The 22163-nt window shown below is 35.7% G+C and overlaps 1 protein-coding gene across 3 annotated transcripts in view; it reads left to right on the top strand.

Moving 5' to 3' along the window:
• The first annotated feature begins 3491 nt into the window (after positions 1 to 3491).
• Stk33 (serine/threonine kinase 33) overlaps positions 3492 to 22163 on the top strand; it is a 206665-nt gene continuing 187993 nt past the window's right edge. For 2 of the 3 annotated variants that reach the window (XM_003462431.5, XM_063256698.1), the window contains exon 1: positions 3623 to 3869. The gene's annotated coding sequence lies outside the window, so the exon portion shown is untranslated. The other variant, XM_063256699.1, reaches the window with a different exon arrangement.

Raw genomic sequence — 22163 nt, 5'->3', positions numbered from 1 at the left:
ACGATTCCTAAAATAATTCCTCTGTAAATACACAGGTGCCATGAATACTTTTTTTAAAAAAAAAACTGCATTTTTTCCAAACAGCTTTAAAAAAAAATATAATCCAAGAGAATAAGGTTCTATTAGTTATTTGTTGCTATGCAACTTTAAGGAGGAAAGGCTTACTTTTGCCCAGTTTCAGAGGTTTCAATTCATGGTCAGTTGGCAGTAGGCAGAAGCATCACAGAGGAAGGGCACAGGAGGGGAAAACTAGTCACCTCATGGCAGCCAGGAAGTAGAGCAAGAGCCGGAGAGGAATGGGCCATGAACAAAATACAATCTTTCAAAGGCACACTCCAAATGACCTACTTCCTCCAACTGGCCTTGACTCCTAAGAGCCCACTGAGCCATGAACTCATTAAGGACTAACCCATTGATGAGGTCCCACCTCTGAACATTACTGTGTTCGAAATCAAAATTTCCTGCAATATGTGAGTGTCTGCAAGATACTTTATTTTAGCCATAGCAAAGGCTAAAACGTGGCTTGGTACAGGCAGTGTTTCAAGAGTGAGGACAAAGTGTTACAACTTTCTGATGGTCTGGCTCAACCTAGATTAAACTCTAGTCTAGTGGTTCTCAATTAGTTTTGTATCTAATTAACCTGAATTCCTTTAAAATAATTTAATGGGATCTGTTTAATCAAATTTCTAGAAGTGTAGCCTGTCAATCTGTATTTAAATGCAAAATAAAGCACAAAACAAAAATAACTCCTTAGATGCCTTTCATATGTGGTCAGGTTCAGCACACTGAGGATGAGTCATCTGCCTATCCTTCAAATAATTCTCCCTAACTGTAATTTCTCTAAATCAGATTTTTGTTAGGCATCGGAATGTAAACAGTTGAAAGTTACTTCTTGGAAAGAGTCAGGAATAAAAACCTTGAAGACATAGGGGTAAGTAGAAAATTCATGAACAGGAATCCAACCGCACGGGAAATAAATCCCAGAATCAATAACTGGGACCACGTCTTATTAAAAAGTTTCTGCACGTCAAAAGAAATCTCCAGCATAGTGAAAAGAAAACCCACAAACTGGGAAAAAAATCTTAGTGAACTGTCCCTTATTCTGTCTAAAACATATAAAGAATTTAAAAAAATCAGACCCCCAAAATTCAAAGATCCAATCCAAAAATGGGCATCTGAGATGAATACACAATTCTCAGATGAAGAAATACAAATGGCAAATAAATACATGAAAAAATGTTCATCACTATTAGTCATTAGAGAAATGCAAATTAAAACCACACTGAAATTCCATCTCACTCCTGAGAGAATGGCCAGAATCAAGAAAACCACCACTAACAAATGCTGGAGAGGCTGTGGGGAAAACGGAACTCTCCTACACTGTTGGTGGGTACAACCTTTGTGGAGGTCAGTCTGGAGATTTCTCAAAAAGCTGGGACTGGAAGTCCCATTTGTTCCAGCTACTCCACTTCCAGGCATCTTCCCAGAAACTGAAAACATCATACCACAGTGATGCTATAAACCCATATTTATAGCAGCACAATTTGTAATAGCCAGATCTCGGAAACAACCTAAGTGTCCACCAACTGAAGAATGGGTAAAAAAATTGTGGTATTTTTATACAATGGAGTACTACTCAGCTATAAAGAAGGATCACATTGAGATATTTATAAATAAATGGGCGCAGCTTGAGGCCACACTCATAAGCGAAATAAATCAAACATGTATAAATACCGAATAGTTTCCCTAGTGTAAGAAATGGTAAGAATACATAAAAGTATGTGGTAATCATGATTCCCCATTGTATTGCTTTGAAGCCTTATAATGTTTTCATTCATTAATTGGAATGGTTTTATTCTGGGTTGTTTGATTTTATTGTCTGTGATGCTATGAACAGCTATTTTGAAGAAAACAAGACATCACAATAGCTAGTGCTGATTTAATATCATCTTATTTTGAAGTTCCTTGAAGCTTTTGTTCTTCTGTCTCCATTGGCTTTATCATGTTATATCTTATTGGATTTTATTATATGTGAGAGTATAAACAAAATCTTTTATAGAAAAGAAGATAATATAGAAACTATTGTTTGTTTTCTGTTAGTTGGTTCTAAATACCCTGTAAATACTTTCAATCTCTTGAATGTTTTTACACTGTCTTGATAAGTTTGATGCTATAGTATACAAAGTTATACTCAAATATTTCAAGGAAGGAGACACTATGGTAACTACTGTTATATCCGGTTATCTTGTGGTAAAACACTATGTTGCTTAAATTGTTCTGTTCTGACCTGTGCTGTTATTTTGTTATGTCCTCTTTTATCTTAATCTCCTTTTTTTATTTTTATTTTTTAAAAAAAGAAAGTCTGGAATGTACAAGGCTTCATAGCTGCTTGTTTAAGCAGATCCATATACTTCACAGTTCAGTGAAGCAGACAGTAGAGTTTATCTTCTCTTTTAGACACTGTGACACTGACATTCATGTTTGGGTAAATGGCAATTCCATCTTTCCACAGGGGCAAAATAGGGGAGGCAGAGAAAAAATGTTTGCAGGCTGTTTCTTGTTAGACAGTAATCCTGTACAGTAGTGCTCTAGAACAATGTCTGGCCAAGATCCCAAATTTTTACAGTGTAAGACATTGGTGAAGATTATTTATAATTGAAAAAGAAGTTCAAAAGTGAAGTTACCAAGAGTCATCATAGTCATTTTTAGCTTCTGATGAAGAGGACAGAATTAATTACTAAATGAACACCTACTTCTAAACAATAAAATGAATTGACCTGTTCTACCTAGTTATTTACTACCAATCAAATTAATTTTAAAGAACACCTGCCTTAAATAATTAGGCTAGTATCAGGACAGCTGAATTTCTTTCCCACAGCTGTTACAGAGCAGGACCCCAGTCCTCAGAAGCCATTGGTAGTTCAGGTCAATAGATACATTAGCATACAGCTGAAACCTCTATTTTTAGTCTCCTCTGCAGGCTGCATGCATTAGTATGGACCACAGAAATCTGTGGCTAACGCCTGTTCCTGGAGTGTGTCATTTGATCTGTCAGCAGTCTTTTAGGGATTCTGAAGGGGCAACCACTATATATCCCAGAGGAGTGATGCTCTGCTCAGCTTTTTGTCTTTTCAGGCCATCTCAGCACCCGCTGCAATGCAGGGTTTGCAGTCCAAAGGACTGGATGCCCAGGCCTGGGCCCTAAATGCGACTACTGGCCTGAACATCATCTCGCTACAGTGATGTCACTGTATAAAGCTTTACTTTCATGTCATTTATGGCTGGTTCTCAGTGCTCCAGTCAGGATTTTCAGTTTGGTCCCCAGAAGAGCTGCAGGTCCAGCAGCCTTGGGTCCCCCCATATGACACTGGGACACCGACCACTGTTCGCTTCGCGGCTGGCGACTGCGCCCGAGCTTCACAACAAGGAGCCCCCCTCCCCGTACTCCCCCCTCCCCCCGCCGTCCGAGGACTTTGTCCCCGCGCGGCCCCCGTCCACCTCGCCGGAGCCGCTGGCCCGTCAGAAAGTTACTTTCTCCTGGTTCCGGCTCGGCGAACACAGGCGCGAAGTGTGCGCGCCTTCGGGGAGCAGCTCCGCCCGCTGTCTGCCCGGGTGAGTGGCGTTCGGGTCGCAGCTCAGTGTCGGCTCCAGGCGGAGGGCGCGGGCGCCGGCCGTTGCTATGGCAACGCGCAAGGCAAACGGGCCTGGGCCAGCGGGTCCCTCGGGTCTCCCTGGGCCCAGCCGTTGGGAGCCCACTTTCTCCTGTCTTGTATATGGGGTGGGCCCTGGCGGACCGGTTCGTCTAACATCTCACGTCCACTCCGTGCTTGTGAACTTTTTTGAAAGTCTGAAAGCGAACTTGTTATAGGGTAAGTGTGTGGGAAAAGTAACACTGTTTTAGATGTTCAAAAATTGCGAGCCCCGCCCCCTTTCTTTTTAAATTTCCTGGCACATAGTAGGATCTCATTATATGGTAACTATTTCTTCTAGTACTTTAGTGTATTGCATACCGTGGATGCATTTAAGAGGAGAGAAGATGACAAAGTCCCCTACTGGTTTTGCACCTAGGTAATTAAAGCCCTCTGCCTCAATTTCCTAAATGCAGATTAGAATTTCAGACCGAACTGAGCTATGTGTGAAATTTTTTATAAACAGTAAATGTAAAGCACTTGAGAGTTATTCCTAGGGGACAGTTGCTTGCTGTGTGAGATATTCGGGGCTGCACATCCCCAGCTGAGTAGGACCTTTTCTTTGATCCCTGAACAACTCCAGTGTCCAATCAGGGTATTGGAGGCTATGCATCAGAGGAACGCACTCTGGATGTGAAGAACCATCCACAGGTTTGGACCTAAAGCTTTTCTCAATTTGTTCTTCATACTCATACCTTCAAATTGGGGCCGATATGCAGAGATAACACACACTTACAATTTTAGTCCATGAAAATCTGTAATGTTGGTAATTCAGTGAATCATACTTCCTTCTAGCCCGGTTGCAAAAAAGAAATTTTGTCATCTTTAATACCTACCACTCTTCCTTTGTATCCAAATAATCAATTTGTACTCATTTGTTCTCACACCAAATATCAAATCCAAGCACTTATTCCTGTCTCTGTCTTTGTCATCCTCAAGCAAGCAATCATTATCTCTTGCTCAGTTTCATGTGGTAGCTTTCTAACTGGCCTATTCTTCATCCTTTAAATATTCCCATCCATTTGTCGCCCTGCAGAAGGAGTTTTAAAAATAAAACTTTGGTTATGCTATTCACCCTTATACCTGGATTCAAACCCACCATGGCTTCTCATTAAAAGAAAGGGGTAGGACAGAGTGTTTATTTCCATAGAAGCCCCGAAAGCTCCTGACATCAAATGACAAATCCCACAAACAGGTTTTAATTGTGTCTGATAAGTCACCTATTTGTCCCCTAAAAGTTTAGTACCATATACTTTATCATTCCGAACTAGATATTTTTGATAGTAAAGTAAATGCTGTTATTTATACTAGGACAAACGTCTTAATCTGGACATACGTTTACTCTACCGTGGCTTGTTTGCAGTCTTTTTGCACTATTTTTTCCTCGACAGCAGGGACTTTGCCCAGGTTCTTCTACTTGCTGGATTTGCTCTTTCCTTTTCTTTTTAGAAATTCTTGCTTATCTTACATATTTCAGGTCAAGTGTTTTCCCTTTAAGTCTGCCTCTGACTAGTCTGTCAAGGACCAATCTTACTATAATAGGCTCTTACGACAGTTATCTCCCCTTTGTAGCATTTGTCACAAATGCAAATTTAAAATCTGTATGTGTCTGGTGAATAGAATGTAGTTAATAAATACTTACATATTTGACATAAGCATTGTCTCCTTTTATGAAACAGTCTGAAAATGTCAGGTAGTGGTTAGGGACACAGACTTTAGAGCCAGACAGATAGATGATTTAGATTTGAATTGTAACTCTGCCACAATTCCTTGGCTGAAACTTGTGGGGCTAACTGATTTTTCAGGTTATAGAAAGAACATAGTATGGATACTGTATTGTTTCTGATAATGTCCATATGTATTATAGCTTTTCTTTGTAAAATGAATCCACTTAAAGTAGGATAAAGACAATATATACCATTTCTCAACAGTTTAGGTCAAGGTTTGCTAACAAATGAATTTGCCACAAATTTATGAAAACATTGTGTTTTCATAGCTTTTCAGAGTTTTGAATTTCAGCTAAGGATGTTAGTCTGTCTCAGTGTATACTCAAGCTAGCTGTCGCTTCCCTTCTGTGTGCCTCAGACCTCACATCTGTAAGACAGACATGATACTAGTACCTGTCTATTTTGTAGGTTCCATGCTGAGTTGTTTTGAGGAGATTAAAGGAATTAATAAATGAGAACCTCTTAGAACAGTGATGGCAAACCTTTTAGAGCTTTCAACGCTACAAACAGCCTGCTGTGGCATGCGGGCCATAGATTTGCTGCCACTGTCTTAGAACACTGACTGGTCCTTAGGATTTATGTAAGGGTCAGGTCTCATGTCATTTTTATTACCTCCAGAATAACACTATGGATAAAATAATTTATCTGTTGTATACTTATTATTGGTCATTTATACTTCAAGTACCAAATGTAGTAATGAATGTCTTTATACTTAAATCTTTCTTTTACCATTTTGATTATTGAAGATCAATCCCTAAAAATGAAATTACAGAATTAAAGGACAGGAATGTTGTGAATGTTCTTGAACTGTATTACCATACTGCTCTTCAGAAGAACTATATAGTTTATAATCCCAATTGTTAATTTTATGCCCACGTAGGCATTATTTTTTAATTGATAACCTCACAGATAAAAATATTTCCTTATTTTAATCACACTCATCATTATTAATGTGTTTAAGCATCAAACTCTATTTATTGGTATTTTCTGTATAAACTCTTATGGTTTTTCTATTGGACTCTTTCAAAAATATTTTTATTTTTAATTGACCCATAGTGATTATACATATTTATGTGGTATAGTGTGACATTTAAATACATGTATACAATATACAGTGACTAGATAAGAGTAATTGCTATATTTACACCTCAAATATACACCATTTCTTTTATATTTAGGATACTTGAACATTCTCTCTGCTACAACATTAGAAACTGTTTCTCCTGTGTGACTGTATCCCCGTACCCACTCACCATCCTCTCTGTTTTTTTCATATCAGTGTTCAGTTGTTTTATTTCTGTTTTCCTAGCCTACACAGGAGCAAGTGTGCAGGGCTTTGGCTGGGATCAGTACAAGAAGGTATCCCTGGAGCCTGGGGCAGGTTATTACTTGCCTGTAGGCTACCACATCAGGTAGAAAACTGTGTTCAGAGGCTGGGTCTCGGGGAAAAGTTGAGATCAACAAAAGGCTGACTTCCTGTTCATCTGAACCTTCAGTCTAATGGGGCTTGGAAAAAACAGAACAAACAGGTAGGAGTCAAAGGACTAAAGTAGATAACGATGAGAAGCACAAACCTGGGACTGGAGACTAACTTTTCTAACTTTTCTGTGGGTATGTTGCAGATTCTTCTGTGGGGCAGTGCTGGGGAAGCTATCTTGGCCGCACATTGTTAATCTTTGATACAGTAAAAATATTAACCTTTTACTTGCCCTATGGGGCATTTCCCCTGTAGTGGCCTTTTCATTTAGCTTATGATGGTTTTTTATTTTGCTTTATTGATTTATTTAATATTTTTGGTGGTGTTGGGGACTGAACTCATGGCCTTGTGCTGTGTTTTCTTCCACTGAGCTACAACACAGCCCTCGAGGTGATTTTTGATTTATAGAAACTAAAACAATTTGAGGCTTAATTTTTTCCTTTATGATTCATTGCTTTTATATTTAGAAAGTCCTTTCCATACAGGTGCTATCTCTATTTTTTCTACAAATGTTATTTTGTGATGTCTACAAATGAAGAAGTAATAACAATAGGTAAAATTAATGTAATTATTAATGAAAACCCTAGAAGATGATTATCAAAAGGGTGATACAACATCTTTGTGCTCCTTGAAGACAGAAGAAAGGAGATTATGCTGATGTGGGAGGAGACTGAGAAAGACTTTCTCTGATGGTGTCTGCTTTATATCGTGAACCTGTCATATCTTATCCTTAAAAGACTGGAAAGTGTCTTCTGAAAAAGAAGATGTGATCTTGAGATTTTTTTACTCTTATCCACTTGATGATCCTGTATAGTATTTCAAATACCCATAGTTGCTAGATATTGAGAAATAATTTCCCTGGTTGTAATAGAGGCTTAACAGTAGAAAATATGAAATAAAACTAATTGCTGCCTTTGTTGACATTGATAAATTGCTATGCTTTAATATGTGGTTTTCTTTCTGCTGAACTCCAGTATGGATTAGTGAGGCTAATTGTGTTTTGCTTGGATCTATTGTAGGGCTCTAGAATGTGAAGAATGGGCGACTACCTGTTAAATTATATTAATATATCCACTCTTGGTTTATTAACTAAAATAAATTATAGAGTGTATGAGAAACTAATTACCTCACAAGTTCTTGCAGTTTTATTGACCTGAAGTTGTTTTACTGAATAAAGGTTTGTAAGGTGAGGGGCAGTGACTTTAATAATTTATTAAAATACCTTTTCTACATATAATGGACTGCATAAAATTATCTTTCTTAATAACCACTAATGTCAGAGTGAATATCAATCAAGGTGTGATGTTACATTAGAAACAAAGAAAAAAAAAACAAATTTTCTATTGATGAAGATAAATTGATTTGAAAATCTCATTTAAAAAAACCATTAATAAGCCAGGTGTGGTGTACACTTGTAATCTCAGCTCCTCAGACAACTGAGGCAGGAAGATCACAAGTTTGAAGCCAGCTTGAACAATTTAGTAAGAGGCTGTCTCAGAAAAAGAACATATACAAAGTGCTAGCGATGTAGCTCAGTGGTAGAGACCCCAGAGTTCAATCCTCAGTACAGTACTCAAAAAAAACAAAACAAAACGAAACCCCGCCCCCCCAAAAAAAACCCAAAACTAGAAAACTGAGACCAAAAACAAGCTAAAGAATACATCCTATCACCAATTGTAGATTCAGGACTTTCATTCATACTGAGCTATAAACCTGACTCTTTTATTTTTATTATTTCTTAGAGTCTTTCTAAGTCACTAATTGCCCAGGCTGGGCTTGAACTCGCACGCAGTCCTCGCGCCCACCTCCTGGAGTGCTGGTATTACAGGCAAGCATCACCACATCCAGCTCGAGTTGTTTTATTTTTTAATCTAAACCTAGTAAATAAAATTAACTCTTTAGTTAGCAGTGTTAATTATTTAAACATTTATTCAACAAGTGTCTTTTGGGTGCCTGTGATGTGCCAGGCACAGCTGTAGACTATGGCATTACATCTTCATTTTCACATTGTATGTCTGAAGTTTGCTTATGACTCGATATTTTTAACATGTGCTAATGGTGATTTGGAAACTGATAGTTTCGACTCATGTGTTACTCAGGGCTTGCAGAAAATGTTCATCTGGTCTCCAAGGCTGAGGTGTTGGTAACTGATTTTGAATTCTCTCAGGTTTATAGGTTGTTAGTAAATCCAACATACTGTTCTGGGGAATTCAGTTCCTAACTAGCTGAGATTTTGGGAAGAAGGCAAATATTTTTCTTTTGATATTTTTTGTGAAAATCCAATTAACTTTCAGTCTTTTAAAAATTTTAGTGTTTATTTTATGATAATAAAATTGGTATTTATGAAAGTAAACACCAATGCCCAATAGTAGTTCTCAAGTTAACTTCCTCTTCTTCCTTTCTTCCTCTTCTTTCTTATTTCTTGAATGAATAGTGTGGGAATGCTTTTTAAGTCTGAGACAGTCTTACTGCGCTACCCAGGCTGGATTCAAACTTATGGTGTCAAGTGATTCTTTTGCCTCAGCTTCTTGTGTAGCTAGGACCACAGACACATGCCACCATGCCCACCTTTACATCTATCTCATTCTAGAGCATTTTCCCTTCCCTTCTCGTCTCGTCTCGTTGCTTTCCTTTCCTTTCCTTCTTTCTTTCTTTGTTTCTCTTTCTTTCTTTCCTTCCTTTCTTTCTCCATTTTTCTTTTCCTTTCTGTCTTTATCCTTTCTCCTCTCCATTCCCCCATTCCTTCCTTTTCTTTCCTTTTTTTCTTCCTGTCTGTTCCTTGTTTTATTCTTTTCTCTCTTTTTCTCTCCTGTTTTTACCTCCTTCCCTTTCTCTTTCTTTTCTTTGTTTCATTTCCTTCTTCCCCTCCTCTTCCTCTTCCTCTTCCTCCTCCTCTTTCTTCTTCCTGGCCCTCGCTGTCACTCTCTCTCCCAGGGTGTGCTGCATGGTACACAAACACTCTACCTCTGGCCACACCCCCAGCCCTAGAACATTTTTATCATCATTGAATGAAACTTCACACCCACTACCAGGCATTCCTTGTTTCCCTTTTTCCTCCATCTCTGGCAAACATGAATGTTTTTTCTTTCCTTTTGTATTTATCTCTTATTGGAGAGTTACATAAATGGAATCACATAGCATATGGCTAGCTCTTTGTGCCTTGCTGATTAATTTAGCATGATAATTTTCAAGGTTTGTTTCTGTTGCAATATGTAGTAGTACTTCCTTATTTTTTAGCACCACATAAAATTTAATTTTGTGCCTATACCACATTTTATTTATCCACTCATCAGTGGATGGTCACTTGAATTGTTTCCTTTTTGATATTATAAATAGTGCTGTTATGAATATATGTGTGTAAGTTTATATGTGAACATATATTTGCCTTTCTTTTGGGCACATATTACCCTGGAAGTGAAGTTGGTGGTTGTATGATAATTGTATGTTTAACTGTTGAAGAAATTAATTCCCCCAAAATGATTGTGCCTTTTTAAGGCTGCCAACAATATATAAGGTTTCCTATTTCTTTACATCTTTGTCAAAACTTGTTATTGTTTATCTTGTTGACTTATAGCTATTCTACACTATTCTTTGCACTTTGTATAAAGTGTTGTCTGTAGTTGTGAGTTGCGTATTTCTGGTGATGGGCTGGGGGTAGAGTTTGGGGACAGAGCCCTTGCCTAACAGGTACAAAGCTTGATCATCAGCACTTCCAAAATAAATCCTGATGGGGGATGATGTATAGCATCTCTTTTAATGTGATATGGCTTCAAAAATCCATTTATATATCTTCTTTGCTGAAGTATCTACTCAAATTCCTTATCTATTTTTTTATTTGAATTCTAACTAGTAAGACTTTTTGATCTTAGACCTTTGTCAGATATTTGATTTGCAAATATTTTTCCTGTGCTGTAGATGTTTCTTCAGTTTCTTGGCAGTGTCCTTTGAAGCTCAAAAGCTTTTCATTTTAGTTTTAATTAATAGCTCCTCCCTGTACTCTTCTTGGGGAAAACTAGCCTTCATGTATGCAATTATTTCTCCCTTCAAGACAATTCAAACTGGCCCTTGAGACATGAAAGAACATGTCTGAAGTTTCTAAGGTCACTTGCAGGACTTTGTTCTGGAATCCTTCCTGCACTGAATCACTGAAGAACCGCTAAAGGAATCTGTCTTGAAAAGAAGATTGATTGGAGTAAGAAGGGAAGGAAAGGCAGCTGTTTTCAAATGTTTGAAGAGTTTGTTTAAAGTATAGTACAAAGTTCCAAATTTTGGGCTCAAACTCTGTCTTACTAGTTTTTTTTTTCTGCCCATCTAAATTATTTTTGGATTAAAGTAATTCTGTAATTTAAACAATGTAACATGAAGTGACTATACTGATTGGATCTGGAATTGTTGAGGCAGATTGAGTGGCAGCATTTTAGCTTTTTGAGCTCAGCCACCAATGAATTGAAATTGTAATAACTGTATCTATTATACTCAAAATTGAATTAGTTATTAGTAAGCCATTTCTTAGTCCATATTATCTCTGTTTTACAGACTATTTTTTAAATAGGATTCTCTTAATTACATCAAATGTTTCATTCCTAGAATGCTTAAACTGTCTTATTGCTATAATCTGTAGGGAAACTAAAGTCTTAATTACATCCTGTATTTTTTATTTCACTTGATTCTTCAGATGAAATTACAAGTAACTTATTTTTAAGGATATTATTACTCTTCATATAAACTTATTGCAAGTTTAGAGTTTTGGTCATATTATGTCAGAATTACCATTACCTTTACCTGGATAATTTAGGTTGTGAACAAGCACATAGGGTCATTAACTTCTTTTAGAATGAGTAGCTTAATGATACTATGTTCTACTACTCTCCTCCTACTTTTCTTATTGTCTTTTTTTGTGGTATTGGGGAATCGAACCAGGGCCTTTGCACTGAACTACACTCCTAACCCTTAAACAATCTTTTGTAAAAGAAACTTAAAAATTTTCAAGACAGGACCTTCCTGAGTTGCTATTTCCCATGTTAGACTTGAAGTTGTGGTCTGTCTTCCTGAGCTTCCCAGAGTGCTGGGAATGTGTTACTAAGCCTGATCTTATCATAATATCAATTTGCATATTTTGTTTTTCTGCCCTTTTCCATAGTACACATCAAAACATCTTCCCTAGGAAGCAGAGGGGCCTTGAGTTTGGTCTTTTCTCACATACTTGCTTCTCTGTCAAGTGTGGTGGTACACACCTGTGATCCTTGCACTCAGGAGGCTGAGGGAGGAAGATACAACAAATTTGAGGCTAGACTAAACTATATGTGAGACAAACAAAGAAACAAACAAACTTTCTTCCTACTAAGTAAATGCTGGCAATTATTTGTGGAATATGATTTTTAGTTTTAGGTATAATTTTTAATAGATATATTGACAGACTCAATTTTTCCAAGGTAGGGAAGAGGGTGGGAGAGTGATCTTTATAAACGATGTGAAGGAAAATGGATGGTGTTGAGGATGTGAAAAGGATGGATAGCCTCTAGCAATATGAGCAAGGGACATTTGTGTCTTATCTGGAAGTCTAAGGCTTGTTAAAGGCAGGTATATCTGTAAGGACATATGTAGGCGTGCCCTACAGGAAGATTTACAAGCCATGCTTCTGGTTCGATATGAGGAGAGACAGTCTGTCATTGGTGTTCAATAAAATAAACTTCTTGTTGGAAAGTAAGGAATGGGTTGCTTCTTGTTGGAAAACTTTAAACAATGTCCATGTTAGCATCCACCTGATCTTCTGGGAAAGAAGCTCAGTGCTGTACCAGGAATCCTCAGATATTCTTTTCAATTCCTGGATTCTGTGTCTACCTCTCCACTACTGATGCTATAACGTGGCTGTTTCTCCACTACAGGTTTGCTTTAGTGATTTATATGATTGGCTTTATACTCCCAATACTGTCAACCAAAAGGGTGTGGTGTGGTAGGTGAAAACTAATGTTAAATATTTTTTTAGGTGATTTGCAAAGTGCATATGTACACACTTACATACTTTTCATACAATTTAGTTATACTTTTAAAGTTTTTCTGTTCTATTATAAAATAATACCTAGTTACTATATTATAGAGATCTGTGAGATCTCTATAAATATAAAAATAAAAATGATTTTTATTTTATTGACTGATCTTTAAATATACAGCTTTGTTAGGTCTTTAAAATAGAACCAACAAAGAGCTTTTGTGGGTAGTAAGAATTGAAAACTGGTGGTTTTATTGGGAAATTATTTGAGAAAGATCTATAAATAAAATGGTATGGACATTCAATTAGTGTCTTAGATATTTAAGAGTAGGAAGTAGGAGCAATATAGTCATTTTGGAAAATTGTGTTCTCAGAGTCACCTACTAATTGGATTGTAGAGTGCTGTATTAGTGGTTTAAATAGCATCACAATTCATTACCGTTCTGATCAGGGATAATGGATGTACAGGTCAAATGAAATCCATCTTTCTGAAGAGCTGCTAGTTATATGAAATGATTAAATATGATTTTAAAATAAAGCATTAAGTGCAAACCGCTAAGAGTTCAAAAAATACTTACAGGTCCCATGAAAGATTTAGTGCACTTAGCTTTCAAACAGTTTGCTCATTATAGATGAAATGCTTTAAATTGATGCAAGTTATTAAGCTGGTAAGTTAATAAAATGGGAACAGTTTTGTGTCTTCTCTTTACTGTGGATCCTTCAGGGATAGAGTTCTCTTTTAGAGAAGATTTTCTTCTGAAGTGCAAGGCTCTAGTATTTGATCTCTTTTCCTGAGTCAGTGGAGAAAGCTGTTTTCTAGGATGAACCTGAGCTCAGTGTGGGTGAGCTTTGATATGGTATCAGGGAAAAAGGCAGTCATTATTGGGAGAATTTATCTGGTGACAAAGATATAAGTTTTATAGAATCTTTAGAAATTTAATAGAAAGTGCCCAAAGCATTTATGGTTGTGATGGGTTATATCTTGTTCCATGGATTCCTTTGCAGCCCTGGTTATTGGTATTAGAGAATATGGGGAATACTTTAAATTCACTATACAGTGAGATAAATCCTTGAAAATCATAGAGAATAAACAGATTCTCTGTCTCTGCTCAAAACAAATTTTCCAATCTTTTAACTTTATCCTGAATACTGTGCAATGTAAATAGTGATTTTTAACATCAAAATGATTTTTCCAAATACGATTATTTGTATCTGAAAATTTTCGTGTCATACTGTAAAGGGAAAGCGTGGTGAAAGTTTTTTGTTGAGAATATACATTTTATTTTTTCTCCTTAATAGTAAAACAACTGCATACATATTTGCAAGATATTAATAATACTGGCCATGAGTGGGCCGAGGGTTTAGCTCAGTGGTATAAGTGCCTGCTTGGCAAATGTGAGGTCATGAGTTCGATCCCTGGCACCAAATATATATGTATATATATGCATGCCACGAACAAACTATTTTTGAAGAATTTGGGTTTTTTAGACATCTGGTCGGGATGCAGAAAGTTCATTTCTTTTCCTCTTCCCATTTATTTTCCTCCTTTTCATTGCCTCTGTACCTCTGCACAGAATGTGTAAAAAATTTGTAGAAGTCCTTGCCTTATAAGCTTATTTGTAGAATATCAGTAGGATGAGGCTGGGTAGTCATTATCTGTTATTCTTATTAATGTAAAATTTACTGAGTTGTCCAAATTTTGATTTGACTTTTTAGATGCTTTTTCTTATGTCTGTGGGAGTTCTCTACTAGTTTACCTGATAATTTTTGCTTTATTTGTAAAATTAGTTTACTTTTAGTCTTCTTTTCCCTTCTTCCCTCCCTCCTTTTCTCCTTGCCAAGAACACTGAATACCTATTATACACCCTGTGATAGCCTTCAAGTTAAAATGATGATCAATGACTCCACCTCTGTCTTCATGAGACTCTGGTAGAGGATTTGTACATAAGAAATTATGATAGGGCATGACAAATGTATGAGAGCTTTGTATAAACTGCTACAAAATCTGGAGAATGAAGAAACTTATTTGTAAATATGTTAGGGAAAATAAGGAAATTTAGAATTGATTGTTAAGATAGAGATATAGTGGCTGGGGCTCAGCGACATAAGTGCCTGTCTGGCAAATGTGAGGTTGTGAGTTCAATCCCCGGCATCAAAAAAAAAAAAAAAAAAAAAAAAAAAAGAGATATAATTGAGTATTAGTTTCTTATACTATTCACTGCGGCTCAGTGTGCATGAATACTAGGAATTGCTTTTTCATTTCAGTGTGGTTAGAACTTATAGTAGGGCACAATATTGAGGTATTTCATATCTTTTTAAAAAAATTTTATTTAAGGAGAAAAGGAAAGAAAGCAGAAAAAGGGTACAAATTATACAGAATTTTAGAAAAAAATAAACAGTAGAAAATCACTAGATAATGGATTACATATTGTCATCTTAGAAATATTTGTTCAAGTTACAAAATTAAAGCTTATATAGTGGACATTCAAACAGTGAGACCAAACAGTTCTGTTCAATGATCCAACAAAACTCTGTAATATCATTGTCCATCTTATACACTTAAATATACATGCAGTTATATCGTTTAGAGCACTTTCTTTTCCTCTCTTTTGTACAATGACTATTACACATTTTGGGTTTTATTGCTCCCACAGTTCTTATTACTTTTTTTGGAAGAGAGTAAAACCAAATGTGACATAACAGAACAGAGTCGGTCAAATCAAAAGGGTGGACATAATAGATAATGTAAAAACATAATACAAGGTGATCAACAATGGTTACCGTAATGCCTCCCGCTATCTCTAATAGAATTGCCTATATCATCAGTTATAATAAAATTGAACAAAACCGTAAAGAACGAAACCAATAAAACCAAAACATTGGAGACATTACAGGTCTTCAAAAGTAGATAATAGTCAACAGAATGGGCGTCATTTTGAATCCCACTATCTTCACAGCTGTTGCCTATACTTTCGAACCTGGTACTATCAAGCAAAACAGAGTAAAGGAACATCAGTCAAAACAAGATGGTGAGAGCAATACAGGGCTTCAAATCAAGTTAATAGTAAATCAAAGTGGGTTACTATAATATATCCTACTATTTTTTATTTATTTTTCCCTTAATTAAAAGGGTAAAAATAAACAAGTAAATAATAAAATGGAGATTGAAATAAAAGAGGGCATAACAACAAAACAGCGCAGATCAAAACATAACCATTTAAGCAAAATAGTGTTTTACCACAAGATAATCCCGACATAAAAGTAGTTACCATATTGTCTCTTTCCTTGAAATCTTTGAGTATAACTTTGTGTACTGTAGCATCAAATATATCAAAACAATGGAAAACCATTCAAGAGAATGACAGTATTACAGGGTATTTAGAATCAACTAACAGAAAATGAACAATGGTTTCTGTATAATCTCCTTGTCTATAAAAGTTTTTGTTTAAACTATCACATATAGTAAATTCCAATAAGTTACAACATGCTAAGACCAATGGAGACAGAAGAGCAAAAGCTTGATGAGACTTCAAAACAAGATGATACTAAATCAGCATTACCTATTATGACGTCATTTTCTCCAAAATAGCTGTTCCTATCATCCAATCTTCTCTGCCTCATTTCTGTTGAGCTCTTTTTCTGTCATTAGTTATCAGTTTGTCTTCTTCATTTTGTTTTCCTCTCCATTCATTGTGGCCTCTCTGCCACTATTTCTGGATTCTTCATATTTTTCTTTTTTAGAATATCCTGCAGTATTCTCTGTAGAGTTGAACTGGTGGTTGCATATTCCCCTAGTTCCTCTTTATCCTGGAAGCACCTTGTTTTTCCATCAATTTCCAGGGAGAGTTGTGCAGGATATATCAATCTTGGCTGGAGGTTATTATTTTTCAAAGCTTGAATTATTTCCCCCCACGCTCTTCGTGATTTGATGGTTTGTGCCGAGAAGTCTGCTGTAATTCTGATGGGTGTTCCCTTGTAAGTGATCTGTTTCTTGTCTCTGACAGCTTTTAATATTCTGTTCTTATATTAGATTTCTGGAATTTTGATTATTATATGCCTGGGTGTAGCTCTGTTTGGGTTGTAGGTGCTTGGTATTTCGTATCTTTAAAAGTTGTGCTATGATTGATTTTGTTTCCTTGCTTCCAGAGATTCAGCTAGAGATGTGCACTGCTCTTGATGTTTTACCTCTGTATTATCAGAAACTGTTTCTGCCTGTCCATTGAAGACGCTTATTTGGCCATTTCTGAACTATTCTAACCTGATTGCTGGATAGTCATAGTGGCTGGCTTCTGTAGCATATTGAGTGTCTTCCTAAAGTTTTCAACTTTACACTGTTCATTTGGTTTACTTTTACTTTTAAAATCCTTATACTTAATGTTGTTTGCAAAATATTCATAAACTTTTAAAGCCATCTTTGTGATGTTCAGCTATTTAATTGACAAAAATTTAATAAAGCACATGCTGTATGTTTAGTCCTGGAATGAAAAGCTTACAGTTAATGGAGAAGATAGCTAACTCTTCGGCGTCTAGCCAATCTCTGTGGTTATAAAATTGTCAGAAATAGCTGAATGCCAAACATTTTTGGAAGAGCTAGCAAAATTACCAGTGCAAATAGCCAAGTGAAAATAATGACAAAAAGGAATTGGGGATGGCCATAAGTTTTTGACTTCAAATCTACAGCACCATATAAAGACAGAATTAAATAACAATTATTTCTGGGCAAAATATTAATTGTTTTATATACTTGATTTGTTTTAATTTTTATAGTAACTGTTATTACCCCCATTTTATAGAAAGGAACCTGGAGCTTGGGGAACTTAAATAAGGTTAAATACTACTAAATGGCAGAGCAGGGACTTAAACCCAGGTCTTATCCACAGAACCTTTGCATGTAACTATTGGCTTCTCAGTTGTTTTAAAGTTTTATCATATTTTGAGTAGATAATAACTGCACTTAATGTAGAATTTAAAACTAGAAGAGAAAATAGTGAGAAAGTTTTTCTTCTGTTTTCTTAACATTCATTTTCCTTACCTGGAGGTAAATTATAACCCTTTCAGGGATGTTCTGTATGAATGTATATAAATTAAATGTATAAAACATACAATATACCTGCAGTATATTGTACATAAATAAAATCTACTTGTTTTGCATAAAAGTAGAATACCATATGTAATGCTTTGTATTTTAATTTCCTCACTGAAAACATACTGGAGTTTGTTCTAAATAAAAGCCTATCCATTTTTAATTGTTGAAGGGCTGGGGATTTAGCTCAGCGGCATAAGTGCCTGCCTCGCAAGCAGGCAGTCGTGAGTTCGATCCCCGGTACCAATAAAAAGGAAAAAGACAAAAAAATATTTTTAATTGTTGCATAGTATTCAACTGTACAGATATATCATAATCTACTTAAGTGTCCCCTATTGAAGGACATTTGAATATCTTCCAGTATTTTGCTATTAAAAACAATGTCATAACAAATAATTGTATATGTGTAGGTTCATTGTTTATGCCAAATAAGAAACTAGAGGATTGCTGTGAGCATGGTGAAATTCACTACAGGAAGAGTTAGATTTTATTATTAATATAGAAGTTTTTATTCTAAGCACAGATGTACAGTAAATCATAAATATGTGGATGTTTTTCTACAAACAGAGCTCCATATTAGGCACTATATGTATATATATGTAAAGGCCTATAGTTTTCAAAAATGAGAAAAGAGAAGGCTATGGCGTAGTTGATAGGGTTAGAGTGACAGATGTCTGCCCATGAGAAGACATTTACTTAGCAGACTGAAACTTTTATTCCTAAAGAAAAATGACTCATTACTGCATGGAAGAACTTCTTTGGAGAGGTATTGATGCACTGGCCTTTATTAGTATTAAGGTATAATTTTTGGTCAATAATGTTACTATATGAAAATGGCTATAATTGTTCTGCCATTGAGCTTATCCAGAGAATGAGGAAAAGAGAGATTTTAGTATTTATATGTGAAATTAAGAAAACTAGAGTAAACTCTTTTATACAGTGCCACAGAGCTATTAGATGGAATGGATTATAAGTGGTATATGTATGTATATCCTCATAATTTCTGTGTTGGTAGTCACTTTATAAAGTGACTATGGAGGTAAATGTTTATATTGCACAGTATTTTACATGTTTCTGTGCTATTGAGTGAGCAATTACTACATCCAAGAGTGGTTACAAATCTTTAAAAAATATGCTTACGTACTATAGAAAAAGAATATATGACAAGATAAATAAGCACAAGGAAAGTGACATGGCAGAAATAATAAAAATATCTAATTTTATTCTGCTTATAGCTTATCAGTGAAATGTGTAAGAAGTCATATAGACTTTTAAAATTAAGATGGAGTTTGAATTGCTCTTGTAATATTCTTGTTTATTAATAATGCATTCTTTTTTTTTTTTTTTTTTGTCTTTTTCGTTTTTATCGGTACCAGGGATCGAACTCACGACTGCCTGCTTGCAAGGCAGGCGCTTATGCCACTGAGCTAAATCCCCAGCCCCTAATAATGCATTCTTAAAATATCTTTGATTTTTTTCTGGCTATTTTCTTAGTAATTACTGTATTTCTAGAATGTAAAGTAAATAAACTCTAGAATGCAGGCTAAGTCACTTTACTAATGAAAATTTAAAAATCTTTTTTCTAGAAAAACAGCTCCTTTATTTATTTGTATTGTATTAGGAATATAGTTAATGAATGTAAAGAATCATACGACTGTATTGGTACTGCCATGTGAGCTATTAGAGTGCTCTCTGTTAAGTCTATTACTAGACATTATATTGAGACATGAAACTTCCCATGACAGCCTTGAACTCTTAATTCTCTTGCTTCAGTTTTCTCACTAGTTGAGTTCTAGACATATTTTAGGGCTCCTATTCTCCCAAATTTTCTTTTGTCCCAGAGTGTGTGTTCTGCCACCTCTGAGCTCTCGCCTCTGCTAACTACATACTTGCAGAAAGTCAGATTAGACCAGAGTTGTCTAATTGATGCATAAAGCTTCCAGCAGTTTGTGACCCATGTTGTTTGGCTTAAAAGAGTAAGATGATTAGCTACTCAGATTCGTGTAACATTTGGCTATTAGTGTCCTACAGCTTCACTTATTTGTCTGTTTCTCATCACTTACTCATTTTGGCTCTGAGGTTACAGCAGAAACATTTTTAGCATTTGGGCCGGTAGAAGTTTTGTCCTTGCCCTCTCCTGCTTTGTCTTTCTGCATCACCACCTTTCACTTTGTATGTGTTGTGTACTCTTCTTGTTGGAGGAGGAGAAAGCAAAATAAATTAGCACGTATTTCTAGGATTTAATCATACATGTAGCTTATTACTATTTCATTCTGGTAATGAGTTGTGGTATTCCTATGGAATTCATTTCTAAAAACACCATGAAATTAACTGTTGTTACAAAGTTACCATGTGTCTTAGTCACTGGTTTTTGAAAAGTGTTAGTAATAACTTAGCTTCTGATGATATTCTTACAGGTATTTAGAAATAAAATGGAGAGTAATAAGACTTGAGGGTTCACTTTGATGCTTTGAAAAGTTTTCTTGAGCTGAAACTGCTGGAATCTATTTGATTGTGGCAGCATAAATACAGTATTTTACATTAAGCCTCACTATCACTGTGTGTTAGTTGCCAGGTATCATGATTCTCATTTTACAGCTGAGAAGACCAGGGCTCAGAGGTTTACTAGCACGTTTAGGAACACTGAGTGTTCAATAGTACAGAAGGAGTGGGATCTGAATATTTTTTGTCTTTTTTTTTTTTTTTTTTTATCGGTACTGGGGATCAAACTCATGACTGCCTGCTTGCAAGGCAGGCGCTTATGCCGCAGAGCTAAATCCCCAGCCCCTGGGATCTGAATATTGTTCTGCCCATGGGATTAGATTTCTCTGAGTTGCTTTGGTTAAGTAGTTTTAGTTAATGCAGTCTGTTTGAGGTTCTTGGTTATTTATTATTAATCAAGAAATAGGAAAGAACTATAGTGATTTGTATAAAATATCAATTATTTACTTCAAATTGTACTGCATGGTACATTCTAGTTTGTTTCTCACAAATTGTCAAAGTGATACCATAACAACCCTTTACAAAAAGTGATTGCAGGATTGTATAGTTTGTTCTTTGATCCAGAATAATTTTTTATACTTTAAAAACAATGTAGAGTGATGACTTTTAAGTTCTGAGACTTCGGAGACATTTTTCACTTTAAATTAATATATTTAATTTCTACTTTAAAAATTATTTTCCCCCAGAGAATATAATAACATTTTGTTTAATTGTAAATTACCTACTGAAAACCTGAAATTTCACTGCCTATATTAGGACACTTAACTTGCCTCCTTTCAACAGTATAAATTTCTTTCTTTGTTTGTTTGTTTTTTTTTTTTTTTGGTCTTTTTCGTTTTTTTATCAGTACCAGGAATCAAACTCACGACTGCCTGCTTGCAACGCAGGCGCTTATGCCACTGAGCTAAATTCCCAGCCCCCAAATTTATTTCTTGAGTCCTAGTTATAAAATGATGAAAGTTGAAGTATATTTACAATTAATATTGGTATTATATATGTCATATAAAAATTCACTTTATGTAATTCTCTCTTGTTAAGCCTTAGAGTCTTATTTTATTCTTTTTGACCAAAACGAGTTCTTTTTATTTTTTTATTTTGAGATAGGACACTGCTAAGTCACGAAATTGCTCAAAATGAGCCTGAATTTGTGATTCTCCTGTCTCATCCTCCCAGTGTGCTGGGATTATGGGCATGGGCCACTGCCCTTGCCTCTGGGATTAGTTCTTAAACCAAATAGATTAGTGCATGAAATTTGTTGAAAGCAGCTTTTCCCCCCTAACATTGTGATGGTTCCTAAATAAATATGTGATCTATGACCACATCACCCTGACCACACCTGAACTTGTCTAATTTTGGAAGCTAAGTAAGTATGTGATTTTCACCATTTTTTATTTTACATTGTAGAGATTCACAGTTATAAAAAGTAATGACAAGATTCCTTACCCAATTTCCTCTAGCAGTTGCCTCTTATATAATTACAGTACAATATCACAACCAGGAAGTTGACATAAATATAATCCACTCATTCAGATTTCAGCAGTTTTGTGTACATAATTCATCGCTTGCACCACAACCACTTCCTGTTCTCCTTAAGTCCCTAACCCTGAGAAGCTGTGGGCCTTTTCCTCATCTCTGTAGCATTATCATTTCATAAACGTTATACACATTCACCTGAGTATCTTTCATATGCATAGTA

This window comes from Cavia porcellus, unplaced genomic scaffold (assembly GCF_034190915.1).
Source record: "Cavia porcellus strain 051 isolate PalLab524CR breed Dunkin Hartley unplaced genomic scaffold, mCavPor4.1 scaffold_9, whole genome shotgun sequence".
Classification (NCBI taxonomy): Eukaryota; Metazoa; Chordata; class Mammalia; order Rodentia; family Caviidae; genus Cavia; species Cavia porcellus.
This window is presented reverse-complemented; position numbering and strand designations above follow the sequence as displayed.